Consider the following 10,210-nt stretch of genomic DNA (forward strand, 5'->3'; position numbering starts at 1 on the left):
CAGCATTTTCCTCCCTAAGTCCGAATTTGATCTGTTAACCATCCGAAACTCACCCAAGGCACCCGGGACCTCAACCAAATATACCAACAAGTCCTAAAATATCATACTAACTTACTCGGGGTCTCATATCACGTCAAAAAATGCTAAAATTACAATTTACACCTCGATTCGAATTTTTGAGTTTCAAACTTTTTAATTTACAAAACTCGTGCCGAAACATGTTAAATGAATCCGGAATGACTTCAAATTTGGCACACAAGTCATAAATGACATAACGAAGCTATTCCAATTTCCAGAATCAGATTCCGGCCCCGATATCAAAAAGGTCAAATCCGTGGTCAACTTTTGGAAATCTTTAGCCTTTAAATCACTAGTTTCCGTTAAATGGTCATAACTTGAGCTAGGGACCTCCAAATTAAATTTCGGGCATACGCCCAAGTCCCAAATCATGATACGGACCTATCGGGACTGTCAAAATACTGATCCGGATCCGTTTGCTCAAAAAGTTGACCAAAGTCAACTCAGTTGAGTTTTAAGGCTCTATTTCACATTTTAATCCATTTTTCATATAAAATATTTTCAAAAACTTATACGGACTGTGCACACAAGTCGAGGAATGATAAATAGTATTTTTTTGAGGTCTTAGAACACAGAATTAATTATTAAATTTAAAGATGACATTTTGGGTCATCATATTCTCCACCTCTAAAACAAATGTTCGTCCTCGAACGGAATTAGAAAAGTACATGAGTTGGTGAAAAGGTGTGGATATTTACTCCGCATGTCCGACTCGGACTACCAGGTAGCTGTCTCAATTGATCGACCTCTCCATTGCACCCGAACTAAAGGATAACTCTTAGACCTTAACTGTCGGACCTACCGGCTAGAATAGCTACTGGCTCCTCCTCATAAGTCAAATCTTTGTCCAATTGGACTGAGCTGAAATCTAACACATGGGACGGATCACCGTGATATTTCAGAAGCATAGACACATGGAACACCGGATGAACCACTGATAAACTAGGTGGTAGTGCAAGCATGTAGGCTACTTCATCCACCCTTTCAAGAATTTCGAAGGGTCCAATATACGTAGGGCTCAACTTGTCCTTCTTTCCGAACCTCATTACACTTTTCATATAGGTGAAACCTGGAGCAATATTCTTTCTCCAACCATGAATGCAATATCACGAACTTTATGGTCGGCATAACTCTTTTGCCTAGGCTGAGATGTGTGAAGTCGATCTTGAATAACCTTGACCTTATCCAAGGCATCCTATACCAAATCGGTACCCAACAACCGAGCCTCTCCCGGTTCAAACCAGCCAACTGGCGAACGGCATTGCCTTCCGTATAATGCCTCGTATGAAGCCATCTGAATGCTCGACTGGTAGCTATTATCATAAGCAAACTCCGCAAGTGACAAGAACTGATCCCAAGAACCTCCAAAGTCTATAACACAAGCACGAAGCATATCTTCCAATATCTGAATAGTGCGCTCTGGCTGTCCGTCTGTTTGTGGATGAAATGTTGTACTCAACTCAACCCGCGTGCCTAACTCACGTTGTACAACCCTCCAAAAGTGTGAGGTAAACTGCGTACCTCGATCAGAAATGATAGACACGGGCACAGCGTGAAGGCGGACAATCTCATGAATGTAAATTTCAGCTAACCGCCTTGAAGAATAGGTAACTGCCACCGGAATGAAATGTGCTGACTTGGTCAACCTGTCCACAATGACCCAAACTGCATCAAAATTTCTTTGAGTCTGTGGAAGTCAAACAACAAAATCCATAGTGATATGCTCCCACTTCAACTCAGGAATTTCTAACTTCTGAAGCAAACCACCAGGTCTCTGATGCTCGTACTTAACTTGCTGACAATTCAGATACCGACCTACATATGCAACTATATCCTTCTTCATTCTCCTCCACCAATAATGTTGCCGCAAATCTTGATACATTTTGGTGGCACCTAGATGAATAGAATACCTGGAACTGTGGGCCTCTTCCAGAATTAATTCACGAAGCCCATCCACATTATGCACACAAATACGACCCTGCATTCGCAGAATTCCACCTTCTCCCACAACATCCTGTTTGGCATCAACGTGCCGCACCGTGTCCTTGAGGACAAGTAAATGAGGATCATCATACTGTCGTCCTCTGATGCGCTCATATACAGAAGACCGAGCGACTGTGCAAGCTAAAACCCAACTGGGCTCTGAAACATCTAACCTCACGAACTGATTAGCCAAAGTTTGGACATCTACAGCTAATGGTCTCTCACCAACCGGAATATAAGCAAGGCTGTCCATGCTCACAACCTTTCTACTCAAAGCATCGACCACCGCATTAGCCTTTTTGGGGTGATACAAAATGGTGTTATCATAGTCTTTCAACAATTCCAACCATCTTCTCTGCCTCAAATTGAGATCTTTTTGTTTGAACAGATATTGAAGGCTACGATGATTAGTAAATACCTCACATGAGACACCATAGAGGTAATGCCTCCAAATCTTCAGCGTGCAAAAAATGGCTGCTAATTCTAAGTCATGAAAGGTTACATTAACGGAACAAGTAGATGGGAATTCGTAATGCCCATACTGAGTCCGAAAAGCTCTCTTAGGGACATCAGATGCCCTAATCTTCAACTGATAGTAACCAGGCCTCAAGTCGATCTTTGAAAACACCTTGGCACCCTGAAGCTGATCGAAAAAGTCATCAATTCTTGGAAGTGGATACTTGTTCTTGATAGTAGCCTTGTTCAACTGCCGATAATCTATACACATTCGTATTGAACCATATTTCTTCTTTACAAATAATACTGGTGCACCCCAAGGCGATACACTGGGTCTAATGAATCCCTGATCAAGCAAGTCTTGTAACTGCTCCTTCAATTCTTTCAACTCCGGCGGGGACATTCGATATGGTGGGATAGAAATGGGCTGAGTGCCCGGAGCTAAATCAATACAGAAGTCAATATCTCTGTCGGGTGGCATCCCTGGCAAATCTGTAGGAAATACTTCTGGAAATTCACAAACAACTAGTACTGAGTCCATAGAAGGAACATCCGCACTGGGATCGCGAATATAAGGAACAGGCTAGACACCCTTTCTCGACCACACACCGAGCCTTCATATAAGAAATAACCCTGCTGGTAGAATGACCAAGAGTTCCTTTCCACTCTAACCGAGGTAACCCCAGCATGACTAGGGTCACTGTCTTGGCATGACAATCCAATATAGCATGATAAGGTGACAGCCAATCCATACCCAAGATGACATCAAAATCTACCATATCAAGAAGTTGAAGATCCACATTAGTCTCAAGACTACCAATAGTAACCACACACGAACGATAGACATGATCTACTACAACAAAGTCTCCCACCGGTGTAGATACACACACAGAAGCACTCAAAGAATCATGAGGCACAACTAATTATGAAGCAAAATAGGAGGACACATAGGAAAAAGTAGATCTTGGATCAAATAGAACTGAAGCATCTTTATGGAAAACTGGAATAATACCTGTGATCACAGCATCAGATGACTCGGCCTCAGGCCTAGCTGGAAAAGCATAAAATCGGGGCTGGGCCCCACCACACTGAACTGCGATCTCACCTCCACCTCTAGCTGCCTGACCCTAACTTCTTTTTGGCTGAACATGCAATGAAGCAACCGGTGCTGGAACCATAGCACGAGAACCCTGTTATTGCATGCTACCCAGAGACATGGGGAAGAATCTAACAATGTGCCTTGAATCACCACAAGTATAACAACACCTCGGTTGTTGTGACTGCTGACTCGAACGGGCCGAATAACCGCTGTAGTGACTCTGGAGTGGTGGTGAATTGATAGGAGCTGAATGTGCACTAAATGTTGGCTGCCCTGAGTAAGCCATTATAGGACCGTGACTCTCTGAAGCACCGGGAGATGCCTGAAGTGCTGAATGAAACAGTCTGGAAGGATGACCCCTACCAAAATTACCCCTGCCTCCAGACGAGGCACCACTGAAACCACCAAACTGACGAGGCCTCTTATCATACCTCTGCCCTCTCTCATATGCAAGAACCATCTCAATCCTCCTCGCGACATTAGCAGCGGCCTGAAAGGAAATCTCACTTCCGGTCTCCTTGGCCATCTGAAGCCTGATAGGGTGAGTGAGTCCCTCAATAAACCTCCTCACTCTTTATCCCTCAGTAGGTAGTAAAAGGAGAGCATGACGGGCTAAATCCACAAAACGGGACTCATACTGAGTAACATTCATACTAACCTACTGTAGACGCTCAAATTCCTTGCGGTAATCCTCTCTCAATGTGATTGGGAGAAACTTCTCTAGAAATAGCTGTGAGAACTGCTCCCAAGTAAGTGCAGGCGATCCAACTTGTCTGGTCAATTTATAATCTCACCACCACCTCTTGGCGAAACCCGTCATCTGAAATACAGCAAAATCGACCACATTGGTCTCAACTATACCCATGTTACGCAGCACCTCATGGCAGCGGTCAAGATAATCATGTGGGTCCTCAGATGGTGTACCACCGAAGTTATTTGGAAAGAGCTTAGTAAACTTATCCAGTCTCAATAAGGCGTCAAAAAACATGGCGGGCCTATCATCGGTCTGTGCCGCAACAACTGGCTGAACTACCCCAACTGGCAGGGCTGCGGGAGCCTGATTCTGGGGAGCCATCTGCTCCGGAGCGAGAGTAGTGAGAGTTTGTGCTCCTCCCCTAGCCTGTGAGACGGCTAGTTCCACTGAAAATGTACCATTCTGGGCCACGCCCTCCATAAGACTTACCAAACGGACTAGAGCGTCCTGAAGCACTGGAGTAGCTATAAATCCTTTCGGGACCTGAACTGGTCCAGCCGGTACAGTCTAATGGAAACCTCCTCCTGAAGATCCACCTGAGGTTCTACAACAGGTGCTGTTGTTCGAGCTCTAGACTAAGCTCTACCTCTGCCTCTGCCTCTACCTCTGCCTCAGCCTCTAACACGACCTCGGCCTTGACCTCTACCCCTGGTCATAGTTTCCACTAGGGGCTCTGGTCCCTGTCCGTTGGTAGATACATTACGTGTTCTCACCATCTGCAAAAGAATAAGAATAGAATGGTTCAAGTATCGATGATAGAATAGGATCGCACGACAGAATAAGAAAGAAGTGATATTGTTCCTAAACTTTATAGCCTCTGAAAGATAAGTACAGACGTCTTCGTACCTATCCTTCAGACTCTACTAAGTTTGCTCGTGACTCGTGAGACCTATGTAACCTAGTCCTCTGATACCAACTGTCACGACCCAAAATTTCCACCTTCGGGTCCGTGATGGCGCCTAACATTTCACTTGCTAGGCAAGCAAACGTTATAATATAACTAGTCATTTTAACAAAATTTTAAATTAATTAATAACAAGGAAACAAATGCGGAAATAAAGTCTGAAATATAGTGAATAATCTATAATAATCGCGATATCTAAATATCATCCCAGAACTGGAGTCACAAGTGTACAGGTTTCTAGAATAATACAAATAAAGGTCTGAATAAAATTCAAGCTGTTTGAAATATAATACACAACTGAGATAAGATAGAAGGGGACGTCAGAACTGCAAATGATGTGCAGTTATACCTCAAGTCTCCACTGGTAGCTATATTCGGGCAAATCTACAGTACGTCACTGGGACCAACTCCGAAATCTGCACAAGAAGTGAAGAGTGCAGTATCAGTACAACTGACCCTATGTACTGGTAACTGCTGAGCCTAACCTCGACGAAGTACTGACGAGGCTATGACAAGACACGTACATAAACAATATGTACAAGTATATACAAATACGAAGTAACAATAATACAATAAATAACAATTTACAAATTGGGAGGGAACATGCAAAGGGAAAAGATATAATAATTTCAGTAGGAGATGTATCACTTAGCAGTCAATTAATTCATCAATAATAAAATGAGCAATTGATAATATGAAAATGGCACGGTACCACCCTTCGTGCTTTTACTCTAATCTGACACGGCGTCACCCTTCGTGCTTTTACACTCACAAATTGCACGGCAACACCCTTCGTACTTTTGCACTCACAAATGACACGGCAACACCCTTCGTGCTTTAGCACTCACAAATGGCATGGCAATACCCTTCATGCTTTTACACTCTCCCTTACCATAAAAATAATAATATAAATTCGCAAGAGTATTTAAATGTGGGGATATACACTTATCAATCAATTCAATACCAAATAACCGACTTCACTATCCAAAATATTCAACAATAATTAAATGAATAATAATTTCACGAATAATGATCAAATAATCAGCAATAAACTTAAGCACGAATATCTTAATTAAATAGACAATTATTCACAATAAATAAATTTCACTCGCATGCTTTGACTCAACCATAACGCATAAGTACTCGTCACCTCACATATACATTGTACCCGTACATTAATCATGTAGCACATATACAAATAAGTCATACTCCCTTAAGTCAAGGTTAACCACAATACTTACCTCGCTTGCAACCAAATTCAAGAATCCAATAAACCTTTGCCTCGCGAATTCTTGTCTGAAATCTTCAAATCTAGTCATAAACAGTTCACTATACTTAATACAAATCGCAGGAATTAATTCCATATGAATTTACTAATTTTTCGGATTAAAATCCGAAATTCATCTCAAAAATCATCAGTGGGGCCCACATCTCGAATCTCGAAAAAACTTACGAAATCCGAACACCCGTTCCGAGACGAGTCCAACCATACAAAAATTACCAAATTTCTACATTAGATTGGCTTTCAAATCTTCATTTTATATTTTTAGAAGATTTTATAAAAATCTGATTTTTTTTCTTCCATAAATTCACGGATTCATGATGTAAATGAGTATGGAATCATGAAATATAATTAATATAGGATGAGGAACACTTACCCCAATGTTTCCCAGTAAAAATCGATCAAAAATCGCCTAAATCCGTGCTTGAAATGTCTAAAAATGAGAAAAATCTCGGACCCTTCGATTTATACACTGCCCAGGGATCTTCGCATCTGCAGTGCCAGGGCTCGCACTTGCGCATCCACTTTTGCGGAATGGGTTTCGCTTCTGCGAACCTCACTTGCCCAGTCTCTGCTTCTTCGATGCTTAGGACCGCATTTGCGGTCGCGCTTTTGTGCAAAAATCGCCGCACCTGCGAAGATCCCAGGCCAGCCCCAGGCCCGCATCTGCGCAACTCCGCCGCACCTGCGGTTAAGACCCTCGCAGGAGCGATCACATCAGAGGCAGCAGTTCCAGCATTTTTCTTAAGTCCGGATTTGATTCGTTAACCATCTGAAACTCACCCAAGGCCCCCGTGACCTCAACCAAATATACCAACAAGTCCTAAAATATCATACTAACTTACTCGGGGTCTCATATCACGTCAAACAATGCTGAAATTATAATTTACACCTCGATTCGAATTTTTGAGTTTCAAACTTTTTAATTTACAAAACTCGTGCCGAAACATGTTAAATGAATCCAGAATGACTTCAAATTTGACACACAAGTCATAAATGACATAACGGAGCTACTCCAATTTTCAGAATCGGATTCTGACCCCGATATCAAAAAGTCAAATCCGTGATCAACTTTTGAAAATCTTTAGCCTTTAAAACACTAGTTTTCATTAAATGGTTATAACTTGAGATAGGGACCTCCAAATTAAATTGCGGGCATACGCCCAAGTCCCAAATCATGATACGGACCTAGTGAAACTGTCAAAATACTGATCCGGATTCGTTTGCATAAAATGTTGACCAAAGTCAACTTAGTTGAGTTTAAGGCTCTATTTCACATTTTAATCAATTTTTCATATAAAAAATTTTCGAAAAATTATACGGACTACGCACGCAAGTCGAGAAAAGATAAATAGTATTTTATTTTTGAGGTCTTAGAACACATAATTAATTATTAAATGTAAAGATGACCTTTTGGGTCATCACACCAACTTTCACCACTTCATGACTAATTCCACTACGGACCTCCAAATCACAATCCGGACACGCTCTTGAGTCCAAAATTACCCAGCGGAGCTAACAGAATTATTAAAACTCCATTCTGGAGTCGTTTACTCATAAGTCAACCTCCGGTCAACCATTTCAACTTAAGCTTTCAACCTTAAGACTAAGTGTCTCATTTCATTCTGAAATTCCTACGGACCTGAACCGACTACCCCGGCAAGTCACATAATAGCTATAAAGTATAAAATGAGCAGTAAATGGGGGAACGGGGCTACAACTCTCAAAGCGACCAGTCGGGTCGTTACATATAACGAGGAAAATAGAGATAGTGCAAGGATACTTATATTTTGAAATTTCTTTATAAATAAATAAATAAAATTATTTAATAATACTCAAAAATATTATTAATAGATTTAAATGATGAAAGAGATCCGAGTAAGAGGATAATAGTGCAAAAATATATTACATTTCAAGAATAATTGTTTTTTACATTTATTGATGATCATTAAATGGGTAATAAGCAAAATATTAAATCAATTTATAAGCTAATAAAAGATCACATTATAGTATAACAATATTAGGTAATAAATAATACAAAAACTATAAGCAAGGAACAAAAAGAGAAAACAATTCTGTCTGAAAATGTAGAAGGATAAAACTTATTTGAATTTGAGTTGAAAAATAACGTGGTAGTAAGAATTTTATTATAATAATATAATTTAATGTGCTCAAATAAGACAGATCACAACATTACATGTTTAGTATTCTTTAATATTGGCCGTAAAATATAATACAAGTGTCAAAATCAAGGGATTGGATTATTACGGATATAGAAAAAAAAACATGTTATCCACTATGAGATTTGTTAAAATGGTTAATTAATATCAAATAATTATTTATAATTCCTATATAGAAGGTTTAATTTTAAGGTTGTTTGTACATAATTCAAATAACCCAAATCATAATTTGCATGATTTACGTTCGCGCATCACGCGGGTACTGATACTAGTTGATAAGGTTAAAAAAATGTATGTTTTCCAATCTATTCCCTCCGCATCAAATCCAAATTGCCTTTTCTCTTGTTGCAACAACTCTAGATTCTAAATATTGCTACTGTCAAATAACTTTTCAATTAGGAAACAAATCAAACAATCCATCTTTGCTCTATGGAAACAATATTATAAACCATTATCTTTGTAATACAATAGTCATATTGTTTTCCTGGAAAGTAAATTATCTAGCTACTTTACTTTCCTTATAAAATCTATGCAAGTCTTAGCAAATTTGAACTATAAAAGCCTCTTTCACCTTGCACCAAAGCACATCATTGACATTTGAGATAAACTTCAATAAGAATGGCTAAGTTTTTTTAACTCTGTTATTTGTTTCTTTCTCATTCTTTCAGGTTTGGCTCAAATTCTTTTTCTATGTTTATTATTTTATCTGTGATAAAAGAAAGTAATGCTAATTCCTTTTTCTATTTGTATGCAGTTGCATTGACAATTACTCAAGTAAAAGCCCAAACTAGATGCACTGTAACGTTGAATCCAAAGGAATGCATCATTGCTAACTGTCAAAGAGAATGCTTAAAGATACATAACGGGAATGGAGTTTGCACTGGTGGTAACCTTGGCGCATTACATTGCGTCTGTGTTTACAATTGTAATTCCAATTAAACTTTCCTTTAATGTACCTTTGATCAAACACAAATATCCTATTATATATTATAAAATTCCATCTTGTTTATTTTATTTTGCCAACATTAGTTGAGATTGAAAGAAATAAAATTAAAAACAGACCCCTTATATTGTTGTCTTGTATTGTTGTTGGCAACATCAATTTCTGATTGATGTATCGACATACCTATTTGCATTCACATCAAACATACTAGTAATGCACCAATAATATTGAATACATTTATCTTTTTGGTTATTTAAAAATTGATTATGTCTACCTTTCTATAAGAAGCATGAATCGATAATCATTGCAACGATTGAAAATAACACTGATAATATAGAAATCCTTCCATTATCAATGATTTAAATTAAAAGCCCATTTGGACATAATTCAAAAAAAATTCACTTTTTTTTTAAATTAGTGTTTGTTCATAAAATTTTCAGTTTTCACTTGACGATGCATTTTGAAATTTTTCAAAATTTTGAAAAACTCCAAAAAACTGTTTTTCAAAATTTTCACTCAGATTACTTACAA

At 39.1% G+C, this 10,210-nt stretch overlaps 1 long non-coding RNA gene across 1 annotated transcript; it reads left to right on the plus strand.

Moving 5' to 3' along the window:
• The first annotated feature begins 9,276 nt into the window (after positions 1–9,276).
• On the plus strand, positions 9,277–9,745 carry LOC104106179 (uncharacterized). Its single transcript, XR_688547.4, has 2 exons — positions 9,277–9,404; positions 9,491–9,745. It is a non-coding gene; the product is annotated as an uncharacterized lncRNA (long non-coding RNA).
• The last annotated feature ends 465 nt before the right edge of the window (positions 9,746–10,210 follow it).

This window comes from Nicotiana tomentosiformis, chromosome 12, assembly GCF_000390325.3.
Source record: "Nicotiana tomentosiformis chromosome 12, ASM39032v3, whole genome shotgun sequence".
NCBI classification, from domain to species: domain Eukaryota; kingdom Viridiplantae; phylum Streptophyta; class Magnoliopsida; order Solanales; family Solanaceae; genus Nicotiana; species Nicotiana tomentosiformis.